The 24,616-nt window shown below is 34.0% G+C and overlaps 1 non-coding gene across 1 annotated transcript; it reads right to left on the bottom strand.

Annotated features, from left to right (window-relative positions):
* Positions 1-20,669: 20,669 nt before the first annotated feature.
* Positions 20,670-20,776, bottom strand: LOC132477817 (U6 spliceosomal RNA). Its single transcript, XR_009530323.1, has one exon. It is a non-coding gene; the product is annotated as a U6 spliceosomal RNA (small nuclear RNA).
* Positions 20,777-24,616: the final 3,840 nt, after the last annotated feature.

Below are 24,616 nucleotides of genomic sequence, written 5' to 3'. Positions count from 1 at the left end.
GAAGTGTGAACATATCTCCCTAATCACCTAACTTATGAAAAAAGATAAGGTCAGTTAATTTTACTTCAGCTACTTGAATATTATATTTAATTGCTGTAATATTTTATATAAAATAAAAATTGAGTAATAAACACAGAAAACTTTACCTTAGAGAACACTTCAACTAATTAAATCCCAAAATATGTATGGAATTTTATCTATGTATATAAAATATATATGAATACATGTATATATGTGAATATATGTCCAGGTATGCACACATGTTTCTATGTGTGTGTCCAGTATGTATACACATAAACACTAACTCTAACCACCTTCTCATTTACAGTGGTTTCAGAAATTCTCTACACTTTCATATTTTCTTCATCCTTGATTATTTCATTTGCATCTTAATGCCATCAGCTGAACCTGTCTTATAAACTTGTTTGAAATAAGCATCAGAAGGGGTAAATCACTTTAGTGAAAGCCATCCTCATTCCTATTTATGGATAACTTGAACTTTATATACATATATATATATATATATATATACAATACAGATATAAACATGGAAAAATAAAGTGTTAATTTCATAATTTAGTTTTCAAGTTATTCTTCAGGGTTCAAATTCCAGGGAGAAAATGTTAGAAATATAGCAATAAATTTTGCTGCTTTTTCATTAAGTTCAACCACAAAGTGCTGATTCCTTGCAAGGTCAACTTAAAAAAATAACACATAGGTAATTATATATCTCTTTTTATAAGAATTTCATGTAGTATGTTGAAATCTTAATTTTATTTCTATAATGTTTGCATTTATTCCCTATGTATAAGAAAATCACATCACACTGAGATAAGGAATAGTTTATGACTGATTGCTAAATTTTGCATTTAAGCTTACATTATTGTGCATTAAAGTATAACAGAAAACTGGAATTTTAAAAAAAGCCCAAAGTTGGAGACTACATTTGTCATGCATATAACAAGCAAAGAATTACTCTCAAGAATATGTATCAAACTGCTGTATATCAACAAGAGAAGATTGAACACCTGAAAAGAAAAATGATCGAAGGACATGAACAGATACTTAAGAGATAATAAAAGTAAAATGGGCAATGAATCTAATGAAAAATGCTTAACCTGATAGGAAAAAAAAGTTGGGAAAATGCAAATTAAAATCACAGTGAAATATGCATGCACATCCATTTGACTGGCAAAAATTAGCAACAGTCTGTAGAACAGGATGCAGAAACACACAATTGCTTACATACTATTTTGAAATTGGTAAAACATTTTGGAAAGCAAATTGAGAAAAATCTGGTATATCTTACTTCTAGTTATATTCTCTGGAGGAAAAGAGGAAGAGATAATATTTATAGCAGCACTGCTTAAAAGAGCAAAGAAACCAAAAAACATAAATGTCCATCAAATGGAGGATAAATAATTTCAGCTACCTTCATGTCTATGGATTGTATATAAGAGGAAGAATGCATTAACTGAAATGAATCTCAGGAAGAATGTTGGATGATAAAACAAGTAGGAAAAGAACACATAGAATGATTCATTTACATATATATATTATAAATCTTATTAAATACTCAAAATTGATTAGGAATACATATATATTTAATAAGTCAATGATTTACATATGAATGATAAACACTAAATTCTGGATCCCAGAATTTGTATTGAATCACAAACCATCTCAAATAGCCAAAGTAATCCTGAAGAAGATAAACAAAGCTGGAGGCATCACACATCCCGATTTCAAACTATATTACAAAGCCATAGAAATCAAAACAATATGGTACTGGTATAAAAATAGTCCCATAGACCAATGAGCAGAATCAAGAGCCCAGAAATAAACCCCACGTATACAGTTAACAAATAATGTGACAAGAGAACCAAGAATACTTAGTGGGAAAGGAGAGTTTCTTAAATAAATGCTGTTGGGAAAACTGCATAATCACATTCAGAAGATTGACACTGAATAGCTACCTTACACTACTAACAAAATTAACTCAAAATGGGTTAAAGACTTAAACATAAAACTAAAACCTAAAAACTAAACTTAAAACTCCTAGAAGAAAACATAGAAAAAAAGCTCCTTGACATTGGTCTTGACACCACTTTTTTGGATATGACAACAAAAACACAAGCAACAGAAGAAAAGAAAAAGAAAAGAAAAAAAAGGAGTGAGACTACATCAAACTAAATATATTCTGAACAGCAAAAGAAAAAAATCAAAGTGAAATAGCAATCTGTGGAATGTGAGAAGGAACTGCAAACCATATTTCTAAAAAGGGGTTGATATCCAAAATATGTAAATAACTCATAAAACTCAACAGCAAAAAAAGCAAACAATCTGACTAAAAATTGAGCAGAGGAACTGAAAAGACATTTTTCTAAAGAGGACATACAAATGGCCAACAGGTACATGAAAACATGCTCAACATCACTAATCCTCTGGGAAATGCAAATCAAACCCACAGTGAGATATTACTTCACACCTGTTAGAATGGCTATCATCAAAAAGAGAAGAGATGGGCTTCCCTGGTGGCGCAGTGGTTGAGAGTCCACCTGCCGATGCAGGGGACATGGGTTCGTGCCCCGGTCCGGGAAGATCCCACATGCCGCGGAGCGGCTGGACCCGTGAGCCATGGCTGCTGAGCCTGCGTGTCCAGAGCCTATGCTCCACAATGGGAGAGGCCACGACAGTGAGAGGCCCGCATACCGCAAAAAAAATAAAAATAAAAATAAAAAGAGATAACAGCTTTGGCAACGTTGTGAAGAAAGAGAAGCAAATAGTTTCACCCTTATAGGCATCTGTAAATACAACTAAGTGATAATATCAAACCTCTTGCTTTTGGTCATTCACTGGGCACCAAAATAAAATTAGCTTCTACTTTTGGCATTAACCACTTACTGGCTTCCTTTACAACAGCAAGTGCTCCCCATATTTCCAATTGTCATAAATTTTTACTCAGACCTAAACTTCCTGCCCAGAGTAAGACCATCGTTTCAGCCAGAGGACTGACACATCCAGCTAATGGCAATACAAACCTGGCCAACACTTCTCCCTTTGTCCACTCCCAGTCACGTGGGGTAGATGGAGCAAAACTGGGTAAGAATTACTTTATAAGACTGTCTTATCCATTAAGTAGGAAAAAAGCAGCAACTGTTAATACTAGTTTAGGCAAATGAGAAGAAAAAATAACCCATCTCACTATTCCCCATGAATTCAGGGAGTAATATTTAGAGATACTGTCATGGTATCATATTTAGAAATTGATCCTTCCACCAGAACTTATAAATGCAACCCAGGTCCTGGCACTACATGAATAGGCAGAAAAAAAGAAAATAAAGGAAAGGAAAAGAAAAGAAAATGGTCCATTTTCTCTAAAACGGTTAAACATCACACACATTAAATTTCAGTATTTATTCGTTCAATCCTTTCAGTCTCTTATCACATAGTTTAGTAAGCAAGTATTTCAATTGTCCATTCCAATTTTCAAATTAATCTTTTTTTATGTATAATAAGATACACGACAATTTTATTATATGATATTTCTTGGTCCATTATTGCACAATATCAGCACTAAAATAGGTTCCTTGATTAGATGATAAATATGAGGTCCAAAATGAATAATATTTTCAGCTCTAAACCTCTTATCATGTTAGACATGCCTGCTTCAGTTAATGAATATACAAATTCAAATCCAGGACAAGTAACTATCCTGATCAAGACTTATCAGCATCCACTTTAAACTATGGTAAAAGGCCAATGTAATCTGCCTGCCAGCTATGGGCTGGTCCAGATTTTGCCAATAGGCAGTGTATGTCTGCTGTTTTTTTTTTTTTCTTGTTTACAAAGTTGGGTATGGCAAACTGTTGTGCACCCTGTCCAGCAATCTGGTTAAGTTTCTTCTCTATCCCCAGGATATTTTACTCATTCTGATACAAATGTCTTTGGGTACCCTCTTGAGAGTTGGGCCAAGAAATCTGGCTCTCTATTTACTAAGTGTCAAAAATCCTTTCTCTTTAGTGGTGTCATATATATATGTGTGTGAGTGTGAGTGTGTGTGTGTGTATGTGTATGATTTATAGATTTATATATGTATGTGTGTGTGTGTGTGTGTGTGTGTATTTCACAAAGCTAGGCTAAACTGAGCAAACCTGTTGCTTGAGGAATTGATGAGACATGAAAAATAGCATAAAAATCAAGGAAATAAATGGAGTAGCTGTGAGATTTTTGATGGATGTCTTAAAAGCATGTTCACTGGAGTGAATCCAACTCTGGTTGGTTGATTTTGAAGTGAGAGCCTGACATTAAATAGCTAATTTTCGTACTGTGTTCACTGATTTCATAGGTATTTCATTTATTTTCTTTATTTTAATGCCATTTTAAATAAAATATCTCAACACTTGTAACCAATTTAATTTTTTCCCACCACTTTTATTTTTATTTTTTCTTTTATTTTGAAGAATACTAATTCTTTTCTTATTATTCAACCCCACTTTAGGTGAGCTGAGAGAGAAAGACCATGACAGATTACTTCACATTATCCTGTTCCTCCAACACTTGTCACATAGGGAGTCTTAACAGTTGGAGCCCTTTTTATCACATCATTAATCATAAATTGAGTTAAAGGAACTAGGATAAACTTAGTATCATTATATGACCAAAATTAAGTTGCTTGCATTCTTAATATTCAGCAACCTCAGAAGTAGGATTCCATTTAAAAATTATGGTTGGAGTATGACAATTCTCCTTTTCAGGAAATGTGTTAACACACCTCTGCCTTTATTCAGATTGGCATATTGAGAGTTTGTGTAACTGTCACATTTCTTCAAAAGCATCAGTTATCTAAGCTTCCTGAGTAACACTGAACATACTTTTCCATGCACAGTGTCTGATGCCAAAGAAGGAGATCGTTAATATCAATAGCTGCTCCACAAGGGGTCAACAATATGAACTTAAAGTGGCTCCTGATTCTCTCCCACTGAAACTGTGTAATTCTTTTTGATTGGTTATCTGCAGGAAGGTGTTTTTCCAATCAAAGCATATTCTCCCAACCATCTTTTGGCTTTACATTCCTCCCTTCTACCTATTCAATCACCAGGTTTTAACTCAGTTGTTTTGGGAGCCTCAGGTTAGTCCTTAGTTACTTTCAGTTGTGGCTAATGTTCCTGTTGCCTAGATTTTCCTTTTTGATCCATTAATTGTCCACTGCCCTTTGATCTATCATTTATGTCATTTATGTGATTTTTCTCTTATACATGGTCACCCTGCCTGAGTGACCTCTCATCAGCTATAGCTTAGAAGCCATTCTGTAAACAAAGGTTTCCACCACCATTTTCCTTATGGCCCCCCTGGAGAAACAAACAAATAAATAATCATTGCTTAAATTATAGTGTCAAGGTTTGGTTTAATTACCTTGTTCATGAATATATGCCTGTAAGTCTTAAATAAAGAAAAAGGACAGAGCGGAAAAATAGAAAAAAGCATAAGCAATCATAAGTCGGTCCAAAAATTTTCAGGCACCTTTCTCAGGTTGTGTAAACAGATAAAACAAGCAGAAACCTTCAAGGTTTTCATCCATAAACAATGAAGACAACCTTGCATTGGCTGCTTCCAGGGGGTTTCAAACTTTAAGTACTCTCAACCACTAAGAAAATTATAGGAGGATACATACTCAAAAACACTAAAGTATATCAAGATAGAATCCTATATAATATTCAAGTAACTCACAGGAAGACAAGAAAAGAGAAAGAAAGATAAGAGGGAACAACAGAAAATCAACTATAAAATGGCAGACTTAAGTTCTAACAAAACAATATTCACCTTAAATGTAAACAGTCATAATATGCCAACTAAAGTTAGACAGTGGCAGAATGAACTTAAAAAACTGGTCCAACCAAATGCTGTTTATAAGAAACTCATTTCAAATTCAACAACATAAGTAGATTTAATACATTCCTATTAAAAACTCTAATCAAAAACTTTTTTTTTTTTGTAGAAACAGACTAGCTTACTCTAAAACTTATATAGAAAGTCACAATCTCTAGAATGGCTGAAACAATCTTGACAAAGAAGAAAGTGGGGAAGTTACTCAATTTGACATTAAAGCTTACTAAAACTATTGTAATCAAGAGTATGATAAAGGCAGGACAGACACATTGAACATGGAACAGAACAGAGGCTCTAGAAATAGACCCACAAAAGCAGGCTGCAAATTTACTTTTGACAAAGTTGGAAAAGCATTTCAATTGAGAAAAGATAGGCTTTTCAACAAACAGTGCTAGAGCAATTAGGCATCTAAAGGCAAAAATTTTTTAATTTTTAAAAAGAAAAGGAAAAACTCCCCTTTAAGTAAAACACACACACACACACACACCTTATAAAAAATTTAAATCAAAAGGGTCATGTATTTAAATATAGGAAACAAAGCTACATTTTTTTCCATCTAAGCCTAGGAAAAGAGTTTTAGGACTTTGTACCTAAAGCATGAGCCATCAAAGGAAAAATATAATTGAACCTTAACAAAATTTAACACTTTAGCTCTGCAAAAGAACCTGTTAATAATATGACACAGCATGTTAAAGTCTGGGTTAATACATTTTCAAACCACCTATCTGACAAATGACTAGTATTTAGAGTATATCAAAAAATCTCAACTCAGGAAAAAAAATAATAAAATTAGAAAATGGGCAAGAGACATAAACAGCCATTTCAAAATAGAGGACATAGAATTGGAAAATAATTACATGAAACAATGTTTAACACCATTATTCATTGGATATATACAAATTTAACCCAGAATGACCAGAATAAAAATAGTAACATCATCAAATGCTGGTGAGGAAGCAGAGACATTTCATATTTTGGGGAAAATATACCAGACAAATGAGAATTATGTTCACACAAAAACATGTACACTAATTTTAATAGCAGATTTATACTTAATAGTCTCAAACTGGAAACAACCCAGATGTCCTTTGAATGGTGAATGGTTAGACAACCTATAATAAGTACTTCATACATGGAATACTAAGGAATAAAAAGGAACAAACTAGTGATAATACACAAGAATTGGATGAATCTGAGGAAATTATGATGGCTAAAAAAAGCAAGCCAATGTCAAGAATTTACATGCTGTATGATTTTATTTATATAACATGCTTGAAATTACAAAGTTAGAGAAACGAAGAACAGATTAGTGGTTGCCAGGGGTTAGGGGAACAAGAGGGGGGGAGGGGAACAAGAGAGAAGTGGGTAGAGTTGTAAAAGGTCAACAGCAGGATCTGTGTGGTGACAGTATTTTATATTGACTGTGATGGTAGATGCATGAACTACACGTATTGAAATAGCATAGACCTAAATAGAAATACACAGGCACATACACACACACTGGAGTACTAGCAAAACTTGGAGATCTGAATAACGGATTGTACCAACGCCAGTAGCCTGGTTGTGACATTACACTATAGCTTTACAAAGCAGCACCATTGGTGGAAACTGGGTAAAGAGTATACAGGATCTTTCTGTATCATTTCTAACAACTACATGTAAATCTACAAACATAATCTCAAAAATTTTATAAGTTTAAAAATTGTAGTTGTCAGAAACATTTGAGGCTTAATATAATGGTATCTTCTTTCATCGAGGACATTCCATCTTTTTTCTTCTATTTGTCTCTTTGCACTAGACATCTGAGAACACTTCAAACCAGTTAAGGCACTGAGAGGATTTGGAATTTAAGAAACTTTCTGCAATTGACTGTGTATTTCAAGTTTCCCTCTCTTCTAGGGTACAATCTTTTGCTTTCCTAATCCAAAACAAAAAGTTTACATGGTGGCCCTTCTTTTGGCAGAATCTAGACTCCAAAAGTTTCTTCTGGTGGTTCTCATGAAGCGGGGGAAGGAAGAGGGAAGAATTTTGCATTCTCAACCCACAAAGTTAGGGAATATTTGGTAGTCTGTGGAGACAATTTAGTTGGAAATCTAGTGAATAGAGGACAGACAGGTTTGTCACTAAAAATCCTACAAATCACAGGATATGCTCCCACAACAAAGATTACCTGGCCCAAAATGCAAATAGTGCTGAGGTTTAGAAACCCTAAACTAGTCTCAGATACTGCTATAAGTGATGCTCAGTCTTCCAGCCATATACGCATTGTAGAATTGGATAAAGTCTAGAGGGTATAAACCACTCCAAAACTTAACCCTTATCTTCAGGGTCCCATCATCTCTAACTACTGACCTGGGAAATCTTCGTTATCTTGTTAACTCTCTAATGCCCTCAAGTGGATGAGATCAGTACACATTTCTTTTTTGTCCAGTTTCTAGTTTTTCTCTATATTAATTCTAAATTGGCTTATTTAGAATTTGAAATCCATAAATACATTTTAAATTTTAGAAGATCTTTTTGATTCTTTATTGATTCTTTATTTATTGTTCATTCTCCATTTTAGAAGGTATATTTGATCCTTTATCAAGTCTGCTCATTATATATGCTCATTGTTATACAATTCTTTTCACTCAAAGTATTTTACTTTGGCTTTAATTTTTCTTTAATTTTTATTTGATATATTGTGTCTAATATGTCTAATATCTAAAAGCCCTTGCTGATCTGTCCATTTTCCATTTCTTCTGCTGATTCTTGCGTATGGTTACTTTTTCTTTGTTTCAGTACTTGTTTGATGGAAAACTTATTACTTAACTTACAAAATTGTATGTAAAAAATCCCTAGGGTTTAAAATAAAATGAATATTTCCAAACAGAATTAGTGTAAGCATTTATCAAAGGTTTTAGACACCACTATTCTGAAGCATTGTAATAAAATTTAAGCAGGAAGCTCAGATATATACTACATGGATTTTAGATTCTAAACATAGTGGCCTTTGTCACTGTTATAACCCAAATTATTTGTAATAAAAAACCTGATAAGCACATAAACACAAAAACATACATATATATAAACATATGTTACAATAAATTTAATTTGTATTTGACAACACTGTTTTCTACGTTTTGACTATTTTATTTACATCATTTAAGTAGCATCAAGTGAAGTAAAATTATGATTATACTTAATAAAAGCAGTTATTTGATAAGAGACTGCAAGGAACAGAAAACTGGGAATGGTGATTAAATGGTTTAGGAGTATATATTCTGCTAAATGCAGCAATTCTGTTCTTTTCTTTTTTTGTTGTTTTAAACTACCTTAAGGCATATACAGCACATAATGCAACTCTGTATAAATTGGAAAATCTTGTAGCAAAAATCTATCACATCATTTCCTTTTGAGCCTGGTCACAACCTGAAAATCATTCAAAACGTAGGAAAAACCATTACCAACAGATCATAATTCACATGTAAAATGAAACCTACTTCCTTTGCTTACAATATTTTAATGTTTTTCTTTTCAAACTGGATGATAGAGAAGTGATCATTTAGAAAAGAATAAAACAAAAAAATGCAGTATTTTCTGAAAATTAAATTAGAATGAAATACCATCTTTGGATCTGTTTTTAAGTAATTAAGAAACATATTATCCAGAGCTAATTGTTTGATTTTACACAAAAGAAAACTCCATTAATAACATCATATATATATGCATAAATGTATATGTCTATATACTCAAGAAAAATGAATTATTATGATTTAGCTTCTCTTTAAAATTACAATATTTTAACAACATAACTTGAATTTTTGCAAAGGTAGGATTTATTGTCATATGAGAGCTATTAATTTTTAATTCTGAGGGCTTTGTGCTTGAGAAATCTTAATTATAATATAAATAATACTCATGGAAAATTTTGAATATTCTTTTAGCCACTTCTATTGTAAACATATATAATATATACATATATAATATATAAAATACACTAATAGAGTGCACAATTCAATAGAAAAAGAGGACTGTATGACTGAGACAATTCAGAGGAAGATAATTTTATACGTTATTATCATGTCTATGTATTAAGTAACAAAAAAATATTTAAGACAGAATTTTCTCTGGAAACACTTGCATATCATACAGTATTTTACACAATAAAGTATTGTATTTCAATAAAAGTTTTTCCACATCCTTGCCTCAAGAACAGAGTATTACTTTATAACAAAATTTTAGTACAATTTATCTTAATGAACTGTTTTGCTTTTTGAAAATTTGAAAACCACTACTATCTTGTAGTTATCAAAAATCAGCTGAGGGCTTCCCTGGTGGCGCAGTGGTTGAGAATCTGCTTGCCGATGCAGGGGACACGGATTCAAGCCCTGGTCTGGGAAGATCCCACGTGCCGCGGAGCAACTGGGCCTGTGAGCCACAACTACTGAGCCTGCACGTCTGGAGCCTGTGCTCCGCAATAAGAGAGGCCACAATAGTGAGAGGCCCACACACCGCGATAAAGAGCGGCCCCCGCTCGCCACAACTAGAGAAAGCCCTCACACAGAAACGAAGACCCAACACAGCCAAAAATAAATAAATAAATAAATAAATAAATAAATTTTTAAAAATCAGCTGAGTTTTTGACAAAAAAATAGTGTGATTTTGGATAAAGTCTGTATATGGAAGAATGTTCTGAACTAATTTAAAAAGGTTTTGTTTTCTTTATCACATCTACAGTCACAAATTCTACTTGTTAAATTTTTAAACTCCATAAGCAATATGATGTATCTAATAAATATTAAAAATGTTTTGTTCAATCATCACATATTATGTCCAGAAGTACTGTCAGTGTCAACAAATTAAATATGTTATAATACAGGTCAAACATTTGTAATTCTTTTGCTTAACTAATATTATGTTGAAAAGAAATATTTTTAGCAGTTTTAGATGATGGATTTGTCTAATTACTATTTTGAATCAATATGCTATTGAAATGTAGTTCCCAAATGATAGTTAACTTTAATAAACATTTTGGACTAAAGATGTTCTATCTCTTTTTATTCATTCAATGTATATTTTAAAAATATGCTTTAAGAATTTATTATTTTTTTAAATTGGAGTATAGTAGTTTTACAATGTTGTGTTAGTTTCTACTGTACAGGGAAGTGCAGTTCCCTGTGCTATACAGCAGGTTCTCATTAGCTATCTACTTTATACATATTAGTGTATATACGTCAATCTCAATCTCCCAGTTCATCTCATCACCACACCCCCCACGGCTTTCCGCCCTTGGTGTCCATATGTTTGTTCTCTACGTCTGTGTCTCTATTTCTGCCTTGCAAACAGGTTCATCGGTACCATTTTTCTAGATTCCACATATTTGTGTTAATATACGATATTTGTTTTTCTCTTTCTGACTTACTTCACTCTGTATGACAGTCTCTATCTAGGTCCATCCATGTCTCAACAAATGACGCAATTCCATTCCTTTTTATGGCTGAGTAATATTACATTGTATATATGTACCACATCTACTTTATCCATTCTTCTGTCAATGGGCATATAGGTTGCTTCCATGACCTACTGTAATAGCCTACTGTAAATAGTGCTGCAATGAACATTGGGGTGCATGTATCTTTTTGAGTTATGGTTTTCTCTGGGTATATTCCCAGTGGTGGGATTGCTGGGTCGTATGGTAGTTCTATTTTTAGTTTCCTAAGGAATCTTCACACTGTTCTCCATAGTGGCTGTATCAATTTACATTCCCACCAACAGTGCAAGAGGGTTCCCTTTTCTCCACACCCTCAATAGATCATGAGTGAGCCTGTAAAAATCTTTACATGTAGGATCAAAGACATCTTGATCTTTAAGTATGAGAAAAAATCTGATATGTCTTGTCCATGAAAGCATGTCTTTATTCCTCCACAAAAATTATGTGTGGAGGGTGGGATTTAGAGTTCCATGGTATTTTGAGTTTTTTTCATTAACTTGAAAATTCAAATTTTAGCTCTAGGAACATCACAGCAAATTATCAGTGCAACCTGAAGCCCCTGACTTCATGTGCAAAATATTCATGCAAGACCTCTGAATTTTTTAGATTCACAGTTTCCCTAAAAATGCACTTATAAAAGTTAAAACATATTTTAAAGATTTTTTTTGCAAAATGTTTTTCATTTATTAAAATATAAATTCTCTCTCTCCCTTTCTGTCTCTCTTTCTAACTCTCTCCCTTTCTTTCTCTGTGTATCATGGAATAGATAAGTTGCAAAATTGCTAACCCAAAGATTGTTTAAAGTCTCAGAACATATAAATATGTCCTTGTCCTTGGGAAAAAGATAGAACCATCCTAGGATTTTTCAATATGCTGCTTTCAACCATCACTACAGGTTCTATCACCCATGACAGGTCACTTCTCGAGACACTGCAGAAATACAAAGGATCATGAGAGATTACTACAAGCAACTATATGCCAATAAAATGGACAACCTGGAAGAAATGGACAAGTTCTTAGAAAAGCACAACATTCCAAGACTGAACCAAGAAGAAATAGAAAATATAAATAGAACAATCACAAGCACTAAAATTGAAATTGTGGTTAAAAGTCTTCCAACAAGCAAATGTCCTGGACCAGATGGCTTCACAGGAGAATTCTATCAAACATTTAGAGAAGAGCTAACACCTATCCTTCTCAAACTCTTCCAAAATATGGCAGAGGGAGGAACACTCCAAAACTCATTCTATGAGGCCACCATCACCCTGATACCAAAACCAACAAAGATGTCACACACACACACACAAATCTACAGGCCAATATCACTGATGAACATAGATGCAAAAATCCTCAACAAAATACTAGCAAACAGAATCCAACAGCACATAAAAGGATCATACACCATGATCAAGTGGGGTTTATCCCAGGAATGCAAGGATTCTTCAATATATGCAAATCAATCAATGTGATACACCATATTAACAAATTAAACGAGAAAACCATGTGATCATCTCAAATGATGCAGAAAAAGCTTTTGACAAAATTCAACACCCATTTATGATAAAAACCCTCCAGAAAGTGGGCATAGAGGGAACCTACCTCAACATAATAAAGGCCATATACAACAAACCCACAGACAACATCATTCTCAATGGTGAACAAATGAAACCATTTCTGCTAAGATCAGGGACAAGACAAGGCTGCCCACTCTCACCACTATTATTCAACATACTTTTGGAAGTTTTAGCCACAGCCATCAGAGAAGAAAAAGAAATGAAAGGAATGCAAATCGGAAAAGAAGAAGTAAAGCTGTCACTGTTTGCAGATGACATGATACTATACATAGAGAATCCTAAAGATTCTACCAGAAAACTACTAGAGCTAATCAATGAATTTGGTAAGTAGCAGGATACAAAATTACTGCACAGGAATCTTCTGCATTCCTATACACTAATGATGAAAAATCTGAAAGTGAAATCAAGAAAACACTCCCATTTACCACTGCAACAAAAAGAATAAAATATCTAGGAATAAACCTACCTAAGGAGACAAAAGACCTGTATGCAGAAAACTATAAGACACCGATGAAAGAAATTAAAGATGATACAAACACATGGAGAGATATACCATGTTCTTGGATTAGAAGAATCAACATTGTGAAAATGCCTACGCTACCCAAAGCAATCTACTGATTCAATGCAATTCCTATCAAACTACCCATGGCATTTTTCTTAGAACTAGAACAAAAAATTTTGCAATTTCTATGGAAACACAAAAGACCCAAATAGCCAAAGCTATCTTGAGAAAGAAAATTGGACCTGGATGAATCAGGCTCCCTGAACTCAGACTATCCCACAAAGCTACAGTAATCAAGACAGTATGGTACTGGCACAGAAACAGAAATATAGATTAATGGAACAGGATAGAAAGCCCAGAGATAAACCCACACACATATGGTCACCATATCTTTGATAAATGAGGCAGGAATATACAATGGAGAAAAGACAGCCTCTTCAAGAAGCGGTGCTGGGAATACTGGACAGCAACATGTAAAAAAATGAAATTAGAACACTCCCTAATACCATACAGAAAAATAAACTCAAACTGGATTAAAGCCCTAAATGTAAGGCCAGACACTATAAAACTCTCAGAGGAAAAGATAGGCAGAACACTCTGTGACATAGGTCACAGCAAGATCCTTTTTGACCCACCTCCTAGAGAAATGGAAATAAAAACAAAAGTAAACAAATGGGACCTAATGAAACTTAGAAGCTTTTGCACAGCAAAGGAAAACAAAAACAAGATGAAATGACAACCCTCAGAATGGGAGAAAATATTTGCAAACAAAGCAACTGACAAAGGTTTAATCTCCAAAACATACAAGCAGCTCATGAAGCTCAATATCAAAAAACAAACAACCCAATCCAAAAATGGGTAGAAGACCTAAATAGACATTTCTCCAAAGAAGATATACATATGGCCAACAAACACATTAAAGGATGCTCAACATCACTAATCATCAGATAAATGCAAAGCAAAACTACAATGAGGTATCACTTCACACTGGTCAGAATGGCCATCAACAAAATATCTACAAACAATAAATGCTGGAGAAGGTGTGGAGAAAAGGGAACCCTCCTACACTGTTGGTGGGAATGTAAATTGAGGGAGAACAGTATGGAGGTTCATTAGAAACCTAAAAATAGAACTATCATATGACCCAGCAATCCTACTACTGGGCATATACCCTGAGAAAACCATAATTCAGAGAGTCATGCACCACAATGTTCATTGCAGCTCTATTTACAATAACCAGGACATGGAAGTAACCTAAGTGTCTATCAACAGATGAATGGATAAAGAAGATGTGGCACATCACATATATACAATGGAATATTATCCAGCCATAACAAGAAATGAAATTGAGTTATTTGTAGTGAGGTGGATGGATCTAGAGTCTGTCACATAGAGTGAAGTAAGTCAAAAACAGAAAAACGAATACCATATGCTAACACTTTTATATGGAATCTAAAAAAAAAAAAGGTTCTGAAGAACCTAGGGGCAGGACAGGAATAATGATGCAGACATAGAGAATGGACTTGAGACACTGGGAGGGGGAAGGGTAAGCTGGGAGGAAGTGAGAAAGTGGCATGGACATATATACACTACCAAATGTAAAACAGATAGCTAGTGGGAAGCAGTTGCATAGCATAGGGAGACCAGCTCGGTGCTTTGTGTCCAACTAGAGGGGTGGGATAGGGAGGTTGGGAAGGAGACGCAAGAGGGAGGAGGTACAGGGATATATGTATATGTACAGCTGATTCACTTTGTTATACAGCAGAAACTAACACACCATTGTTAAGCAATTATACTCCAATAAAGATGTTAAAAAAAGAAAGCAACATTTGTTAAGCCAGTGTAATATTTTCAAAAAGATAAACAGGAAGACCATTGAAAAATAATAGAAAATCCAGAAATAGACCCACACAAATAGGTTTAAATGATATTTGACAAAAATGCAAAGGTAACTTCACAGAGAAAGGATAGTTTTTCATAGAATAGTGTCAGAACACAAAGCAACAGGGCTTCCATATTTTAAAAGATGAAGACAAAGATGAAGAGGAAGAAGGAGATGGAGAAGGAGAAACAGCTCTACCTACACTTCACACCGTACAAAAAATAACTCAAAATTAAACTTATTTAATTAGATAAAAGTATTTTAAAAACATATTGACAAAGTGAAGATAATACCTGTTTGACTCAGTCTCTCTCTCACACACACATATAAATATTATACATATATATAATAGAAATACATAGTTATATAAATACAATGATTTTTTTTTTTTTTTTCTTTTTGCGGTATGCGGGCCTCTCACTGTTGTGGCCTCTCCCGTTGCGGAGCACAGGCTCCGGATGCGCAGGCCCAGCGGCCATGGCTCACGGGCCCAGCCGCTCCGCGGCATATGGGATCCTCCCAGATCGGGGCACGAACCCGTATCCCCTGCATCGGCAGGCGGACTCTCAACCACTGCGCCACCAGGGAGGCCCTACAATGATTTTTGAGTGACAAATTTTTTTAACACAAACCAATATTTGCCAAAAATAGCATTTGATAAAGCTTAATATCATTCCTGAGTAAAAGAGAAGTTAAATCTAGAGTTGCTATGGTGTAACAATAAAATAAATGCCAGCAGAATATATTGTGTTGCTTTTATAAGTCACAGTTCTATTTCGTGCTATTATTTCTTTAACAGATATTTAGTTTACTCTCATAATAATATACTGAAAAGTGAATTATATACTAAATATAACTTTTTCTAAAACAACATTCTTAAATTTTCTGGGAATTCCCTATTGACTTCATTAGGTTTTATGGCTCTTACCTAGCTGACATGCCTTTTTTCTTGCTGATGAATTCACCCTTATCCAAGGAGATTCCACGGATAGTCATTTTCTTTCTATCAACTATGAACTAATAATAATAATAAAAAGATCATATTTCAAACTCTTTACTTCTAAATCCACATTAATTGCCTAGTTTTTAACTCAAATTATGTGAATTTGTCTTCAACTGCTTATATAACAGCACCACGTAGATATATCATTATACTGCAGATTCATCCTGTCCAAAGGTGAGTAATATGTCTTCATTTTGATCCCTACTTTTATTGGAATTCTGACCCTTATTCTTATTGGATAGTAACATCAAGACTCTTTAAAAAGCTTGCAGAGGCAATTATTTTTTAAGGGTTGGCAATGTATGTTTAAAGTTAGAATAACTTTAGCACATTATTGGGCAGATTTAATTTTGTAAGCCTTTTAATAACAGAATATGTTTGTTTTATTTTCAATAATATATTTTAACAATCTGTAGAAGTGGTAGGGAACATTTCTGGTTAGCATTTCTAACAAGATGAAACTAACAATTATTAACTATTTGACTGTAGCACTTTAGGCTTAGATGGCTCTAAAGTAATCATGCTTGACATATACAATTCTGCTCCTTAAAAACAGCCACTGATTATAGAATAGGGCCATACCATTTTTCTAATACTGTGGTACAAAGACAAAATGATTATAATACTCAAATATGTTTAGCTATAGCTCTCAAAATTAATGTACCTTGAAAATTAAACACACATGTTGTCAAAGTTATCTAGAGTAACTAAGATAAATAATTTTATTATAATCCTCAAAAAAAGAAGTTTAACAAGAGAATCAGAGTACTAATACATGGCAAAACTCTCTAAAGAATTTTCTTTTTCTCTTTTTGATCATTAGTCGGTGATGAACTTTGAAGACTTTCCTGATAAATCTCCACTATCTTTGCCACAAATAATACATTTCTATACATTTACTCTTACACTTCTGAGCATGTATTTATATTGCAAAAACAATGACATAGATGACTGAGATGATTCCTCACAAGTTGAGAATCCTCTATTCTTCTTAATTACACCCCTCACATTAACTCCCATTATTACTAACAACTCAATATTAGTACAATCACATATCAACCTTCTGTGAATTTGAGTACCTTCTCATAAAAAAATTCATGAAACTGATTGAATATCTGAATAATGTAAATGTCAACTACAAATTGGTACTTGCCATTGGCACTTGCCATCTACCTCTACAAGGATGAAATCAGGAGCTGTTGCAGCTGCTGACTTTCAACAGCTCCCTGAAAGGAGCTCAGGGTGAAGAGCAGAAATGAGACACTCCTGTGCTCTGGGAAAACCTGGCAGAACAGGTCTTCAGGTAGTTAGATATTTTCAGGAGCCGATTTTATGAGCCCAATTCTTGTATCTCCTCATATCTAGAAAAGCATTAAAATCCTTCATAGTGACGACTGCTCTGCATGACTAGAAGAAATCTTCTGCAAAAATATGTGCTTGATTGCATGTTACTCCCCCTTCACCAAAATCACATGTATACTGACCTTACCCCCTACCTCTTTGGAGCAGTTTCTCAGAGCTATCTGAAATGCTGTCTCCTGGGCTATAGTCCTCATTTTGCCCCAAATAGAACTTAACTCACAACTCTCATGTTGTACACTTTTTTAAGTCAACATAAAGAGCACAGAATTCTGTTATTTTGAATTGTAGAGCAGTTATTGATAATCCATTTCACTTTTAGGACTAGAAAAAAAGGTAAAGAGAAAACGTCTGAGACAAAAAATACACAGCAACTTAGGAAAAACATTTCTTCTCATTCTCAAGGCTTAAAACTGAACACCAATGCTCTGTGCAGCAATCTTTTGTGTTTCACTACCTTCTGAAAGAATGGTTTTTCTTTCTCATTTTCTCTCTTAGCTATTATTTTCTTCCACTATGAACAGTAAATAGATTATTTGCTGAGTTCAGTAAATCGCATATTATAATCTTTCAAAGCAATAAATGTTTTTATTCATTTTTGTATCTCATTTACACAAATCTCTCCTACCCCACAGATACCTAATTTATACAAACTTAAGAAATTTTTATAGTGTCAGAAAGTATTTTAAATTTTAAGTAGACCTACTGATTAGGTGATGTGGTAATATTGCTGAAGATGGAGACTTTTAATATGAATGAGAAAATACAAAAAGCTCGAATTTGAGATATGGCCAAGATGTGGACTTTGAAACTGTTTCCTGCCTTGGAACCTAATAAAGTAGGTAAGCTGTGACAAAGTGAGAGAGTGGCATGGACTACCAAACGTAAAATAGATAGCTAGTGGGAAGCAGCCGCATAGCACAGGGAGATCAGCTCGGTGCTTTGTGACCACCTAGAGGGGTGGGATAGGGAGGGTGGGAGGGAGAAAGATGCAAGAGGGAAGAGATATGGGGACATATGTATATGTATAACTGATTCACTTTGTTATAAAGCAGAAACTAACACACCATTGTAAAGCAATTATACTCCAATAAAGATGTTAAAAAAAAAGTAGGTTGAATTATTTTTTGATATTCACAGTCTTTAATCCATGAATATTGAAAGTAACAAAGTATAGAACAAAGCACTCTCTTAAGGAAGGATAAGTCTTTACGATGCTGGAAGCACTATTTCTTTCCGTTATTTAAAAACTATATGGTAAACTACTCTAGCATGTTGTCAGTGACAGCAGAAAACTGGAAATGTTCCTGATTGTTTCTATATCAAGTATTGTGCAAGACTTTCAGTTTTTCAAGGGGTAATGTATCTAATATTTGGTTTAATGACAATTAAATTACATAACTACATTCTAGCTCACCACAGTTTCAAATATTTCATGGTAAGAAAAACATCACCTTAATCCTAAAGATGTTTAAAATGTTAACATGAGGTTTATAAAGTTTTAACTATGATTATTTGGCATGAAATATAAAAAAAAAGTGTTTTAACTAGTATGTTTTAGCCTGGTGGATTCCTGAAAACCTTTCATAGGTGTGATTGCAAGCTTTGAAAATTTTACTGCATATGTATTTGCATTCTATTGACAAGTGTGTCTACCTTGTTGAAATTAGAACTGAATGGCCCATGTTATCCAAAGTAAATACAAGTAAAACAGAATGAGATTTAGTTGAGTTTTAGCTTATAAAATCTCACCAGCACCACAGAGTTAGTGCATACTTACCAGATAATCTAAGAAATTTTCTGCCTGAATGTTTAAGAAAGTGATAGGTCTATGCAAGTAATTATGTAGGCCTGCCACCGAACCAAGTGAATAAAGATTGTGAAAGATAGTTATTTGATAGAAATTTAATTGTTGTCCAATTTGTAATGTTCTGACTACCTTACTTCTCTCATAGTACCTTTTCCAAATTCTAATATTTGAATATATGTTTCAAAAGCAAAAAAACTCAAAAAGATTGCAAATAAACTAGATGAAGCCAGATGGTTGGCAATGTAATATAATAGCATAATCTAATATTAGCTAATAAGTACAATGAAATATTTTAAGGCCAACTTGGATTAATTTATAGAACATTTAAGGAAATTCTAAAGTAATCAACCTACAACAGAGCAAAATCTGTCAACTATCATGTAAGTGTAGAACAAACAGAGCATAAAATAGAAATTCAAAGAAAGGCTCAAGACTAGAGAGATGCTTTACTAAAAATGGGGGAAATGTCAATGAAAGACCTAATGATACTGACTTGTGTGGCTCTGCCAAAAGAATGACTTGCTCTTTGCTCACTCACTCAACTTAATCTATGTCAGCCAATCAGTTGGCAAGTCCTGACTGTGCATATAAATGTCTATCAGATTTTAGATGCTTTACTCTTAAATACGAACAGTCAGTCAAAAGATCATAAAACATTTGACTAAAATTCTCAATATAAAAATACAGATAAAAAATAGGATAAGGGAACATGCAATATGAAAGAAAGTTAAACTCAACAAAAGTAAGACTGAAAAACAATCTCACTTATTAGAAGCAAAGAAAAAAAGAAGTCACACTGGGAATATAACTTAAGCAAGAGTCCACAAAACAGATCAATACATCAGGAAAGAACATTTGGAAATTCTTCCATAACTTTTTTCCAACCTTGATAGCATAAATATCATTATTTTGTTATTATGATATATGACATGGGTTTTGCAATTGGGAAACAGAAAGCAAAGAAACAGACAGAGCAAGGTGAGAGATGGCAATCGTGCTTATGTATTGCAAAAACATTCAGTAAAATATTATCTGTGATAAATTGGAAGAAATACAATGAGCTTAGTGAATCTGTTAGGGATTAACTAATTATTTGTGAAAGGTCAGATAATAAATATTTTTGGCATTGTATGCCATATGTTCTCCATCACAACTACCCAACTTTACTTTTTTTTTTTTAAATATGGAATGCTTCACGAATTTGCGTGTCATCCTTGCACAGGGGCCATGCTAATCTTCTCTGTATTGTCCCAATTTTAGTATATGTGCTGCCGAAGCAAGCACCAACTTTACTATTATAATGAGAAAATGTCCATAGGCTATTTGTGGAAGAATAGTCATGACTGGATTTGGCCCACTGGCACGAGTTTAGAGACTTTCTTCTGAGGAGCCTGTTTCCAGCGAATCAGAATAACCATAAATATTGGATGTGGAAAGGAAAAAGTCAGAATCCTCACAGGTGTATTGGCTCACAAAGCAAAATCAGCCATGGTACAAAAGTAAATTCAATTGTGTTATCTTCCCACCCCAGCTATAGTTTCAGGTGCTTTCACCATTCCAACTGTTAAGTTGAGAGATATAAAGCATGGCATAAAGAAGCAATGATATAACTCAGATTATCAGTTATGTCTGGTGGAGAACTTCAGTAGGTCGACTGCTACATGTAACTGACAAGGAATGAATAGATCACAAGGTGCCTGGTAAATTTTGAATGAATTGCATTGCCAGAGAAAACACAAGCCATAACAAAACAGAAGAAAGACAAACATAAATCATTTTTGTTTTAAAACAACCTATAGGTCCACAAACATACACCAGGCACAGATGGAACTATTCTACAACACCCAACACAGATAAAGCCATAAAGATGAACAGACAGGAAGAAACCTCCCAAAGGGCATGAGAACAATTAGCAAAGGAATTCTTCCCAGGGAGGGAGCAAAATCAGGGACTAATCAATGATTTTCTATCTACCACCCCAAGGTGATATGGACCAGTAACTTTTGTGCTCTCATTTTCCAAATTGTTTTCTGTTTAGTTTTTTCTTTGTGGATTTCTGTCTCAATTTCTCTATTGTACATGGACTATGCATAGAAATGACAAATAATAGGACTTGGGTTGGACAGATAACAGGTTTTCTTTCTTTAGACCATAGGTCAAAAGACCAAAGGATATCACATCCATACCATGGAAAAGTCTGAAAATCACCCACAGATCCTGGACTTTAAGTTGGGTGGAGTAAATGCAAGGGATTTGGGGCTGTCTACCTTAGAAAAGGGTGGATATATTTCATGGTTGAAAGGAGACATGAAATCTTTGTGACTATGAAGAGACAGATTGAGGATATAGATGACAGAAATTTGGGGGCACATAAGAACAATTCCTTCTTCTTACCAGGCATAGGAATAGCCTATTTTCCAACCTTCCTTTTTGCTAGGTGAGGTCATGTGACTGAGTTATAACCAGTATAAAGTGAATGGAAACAATATGGTCATTTCTAGGACTATTCCATGCAATAAAATCCTCCTGCAAGTTCCCTCCTGACCTTTCCCTACCACATGTTTCAGGGCATCCAACTTAGGACTCAGGCTGTAGGGAATGATGCACTATAGATGGAAGAAACTAGGTCCTTAAATCTATACAGGAAAGTCCACCCTGTGAGCATCACTATCAAACTGTTAAGAATGTGATGGAAACAACTTCTCTTGTGTTATGTGTTTGAGATATTTTGAGTTTTGTTTTATGACAGTTTATCCTAAATAATATGGTTCCCTTTCAGAGAGCAAAATCTAAGACATATTTTACAAGCTAATTTCAGATGGCTTTATTTGATCACACATATATTTAATTTCCATTTCTACATTTCTCAAATGTAAATGTTGAACTGATTCTGGGGTATATCTTATAGTATAGTTTCTATATTTCTTTTTTTGTTTTGTTTTTTGCGGTATGCGGGCCTCTCACTGTTGTGGCCTCTCCCATTGCGGAGCACAGGCTCCAGACACACGGGCTCATCGGCCATGGCTCACGGGCCTAGCCGCTCCGTGGCATGTGGGATCTTCCCGGACCGGGGCATGAACCCGTGTCCCCTGCATTGCAGGCGGGCTCTCAACCACTGCACCACCAGGGAAGCCCTAGTTTCTACATTTCTTGAGAGCCGACATTTTTTTATCCTTTTCACAAAGTTCATTGCAGTCTTCCTTCTGTAGAATTGCTTAAGAAATCATCTTTTTCCACTCATGCTGAGCTCATGTAGAACACCGATGAGCATGAAGCAGATGGATACCTTCTCTAGAATGCACACAGTAGGCTCAGGCAACCTTGAGGCCACTTGCACCTTTTGAAGACCACCCTTTCATTAAAAACAGCACTAGGAACATCTATTCTCTAAGCATTGTTGATGCCTTGCAAAGATATTAAATGATATGAAAAATTATGTTTGCTAAAAACAGAAACACATTACCTTTTAATATAATCATGTCTTTTGGTCACTTTTTCATTTTGTAGCAACTAATATGGTTTGCACGTGAAATAAAAATCCACAGTATAATATCTCCTGATTTCCCTCATTTTCTATGTCTGGGATCATTTATTTAGGGAAACAAACACATGGAACTTTTTGCTGTTCCACAGATATGTTAACCCCTCCATACTTTAATTTTTTTTTCTAAATGAGGAGAATATGGTTAAATTTTATGGTAAGATATTATACATTCTTAAATATTTAGTTCAAATTTTACCAACTTTAAAAAATTTTTCTTATCTATAGTCTCCAAGAAGTCCTTGTTTATGAATCTCTCATTGAATTAACATTATTTACATACTTTTGAATTGGTACTAAACACTTTATTTCTCAGTAATTTTCATTTTAATAACATTGGTTAGTTCAAAGGATTCATGAATGAATCCATATAAATATAATATAGCTCACCTTAAATACATTAGTATCTCCAACACGAGACATACTGTAAAATCAATAAATATTTGGCAAAAGGATAGATTTATGAATAATAATATTAAGTTATTGCCTTATGAAATTTTGCTGGCTGAGTAACCTTCAAGAAGATCAAAACTAAAACAAGTTATTTTAGGGAAATAGCTATTTCCATTAAAAGAAACAAGGATAAAATAATGCAGATAACCTTTCCTTGATTGTTAGTCTTCTAAGTGGTTCTTTATAATAATTTTATCAGAGCATATTTTCAGACTCAAAATTTCCACTTATGTTGTATTTTAATTGCTTCCCCAATCTTATTTTTAATCTCGCCATTAAAGATGTTTCCTGATTATCTATAGTTTAGCAAATGGCAGTTCATTTTGTTGTTCCAGATTTTAAAACTTCAACTAGTTCACTTAGACACTGAATATGTTTTGAAAAATAATTTCAAGAGTTGATCATTTACATTTTAAACCTGTGCCTCACTAATATAAAACTTCAAATAACTGCTCTTACCAGTATATTTATCTGTTTGCTTATTTGGTTTGCCAGAATAGAGCTTTATTACCACAGCTTTCTCTTTATATTTAATGCACTTATGCTTACAGCTTTCATTATCTTTTAATAGATAAAGAAGAGAATTATCAATACATAGGGAACACTATATTACCAATGTTAGTCCCTAAACAAATAATTAAGTGCATTTTTCCCCAAGATTTAAATTGCCCATTATTAAGGAAACAACAATTGTGAGCAACTTAAAGTAGAGACTAATTATAGATTAATTTATGTTCTAAAGTTGCCAAGTGCTACCAGAGGAAGGAACTATATTTGTCCTTGAATAGAAAAGTAGAGGTCATTATTTATTCTTTCAATAAATATTTTTGAATGCCTAATATGTGCCAAGCCTCATTCTTTGTACTGATAAAAGAGCAGTTAATGAAATATAGTAAACTCTCTTTCTTGTTTCATAGAGTTTGCATTTTAGAGAGACAGTGAGGAAATCAATAAACACAGATACACACACACACACGCATACAATATTACAGTGTCTTATATGCTACTAAGGACTTTGAGGAAAAATAAAGTTAGAAAATAAGAATTTTGACATTTACTCTAAGAGAATTGGGAAGTGACGTTATTAGTCTTACCTTTAACACAATGACTTTGGTTACCGTTTTGAGAAT

This window comes from Mesoplodon densirostris, chromosome 17, assembly GCF_025265405.1.
Source record: "Mesoplodon densirostris isolate mMesDen1 chromosome 17, mMesDen1 primary haplotype, whole genome shotgun sequence".
Lineage (NCBI taxonomy): Eukaryota > Metazoa > Chordata > Mammalia > Artiodactyla > Ziphiidae > Mesoplodon > Mesoplodon densirostris.
The sequence above is the reverse complement of the archived record's forward strand: the minus strand, read 5'-3'. Positions and strand labels throughout refer to the sequence as shown.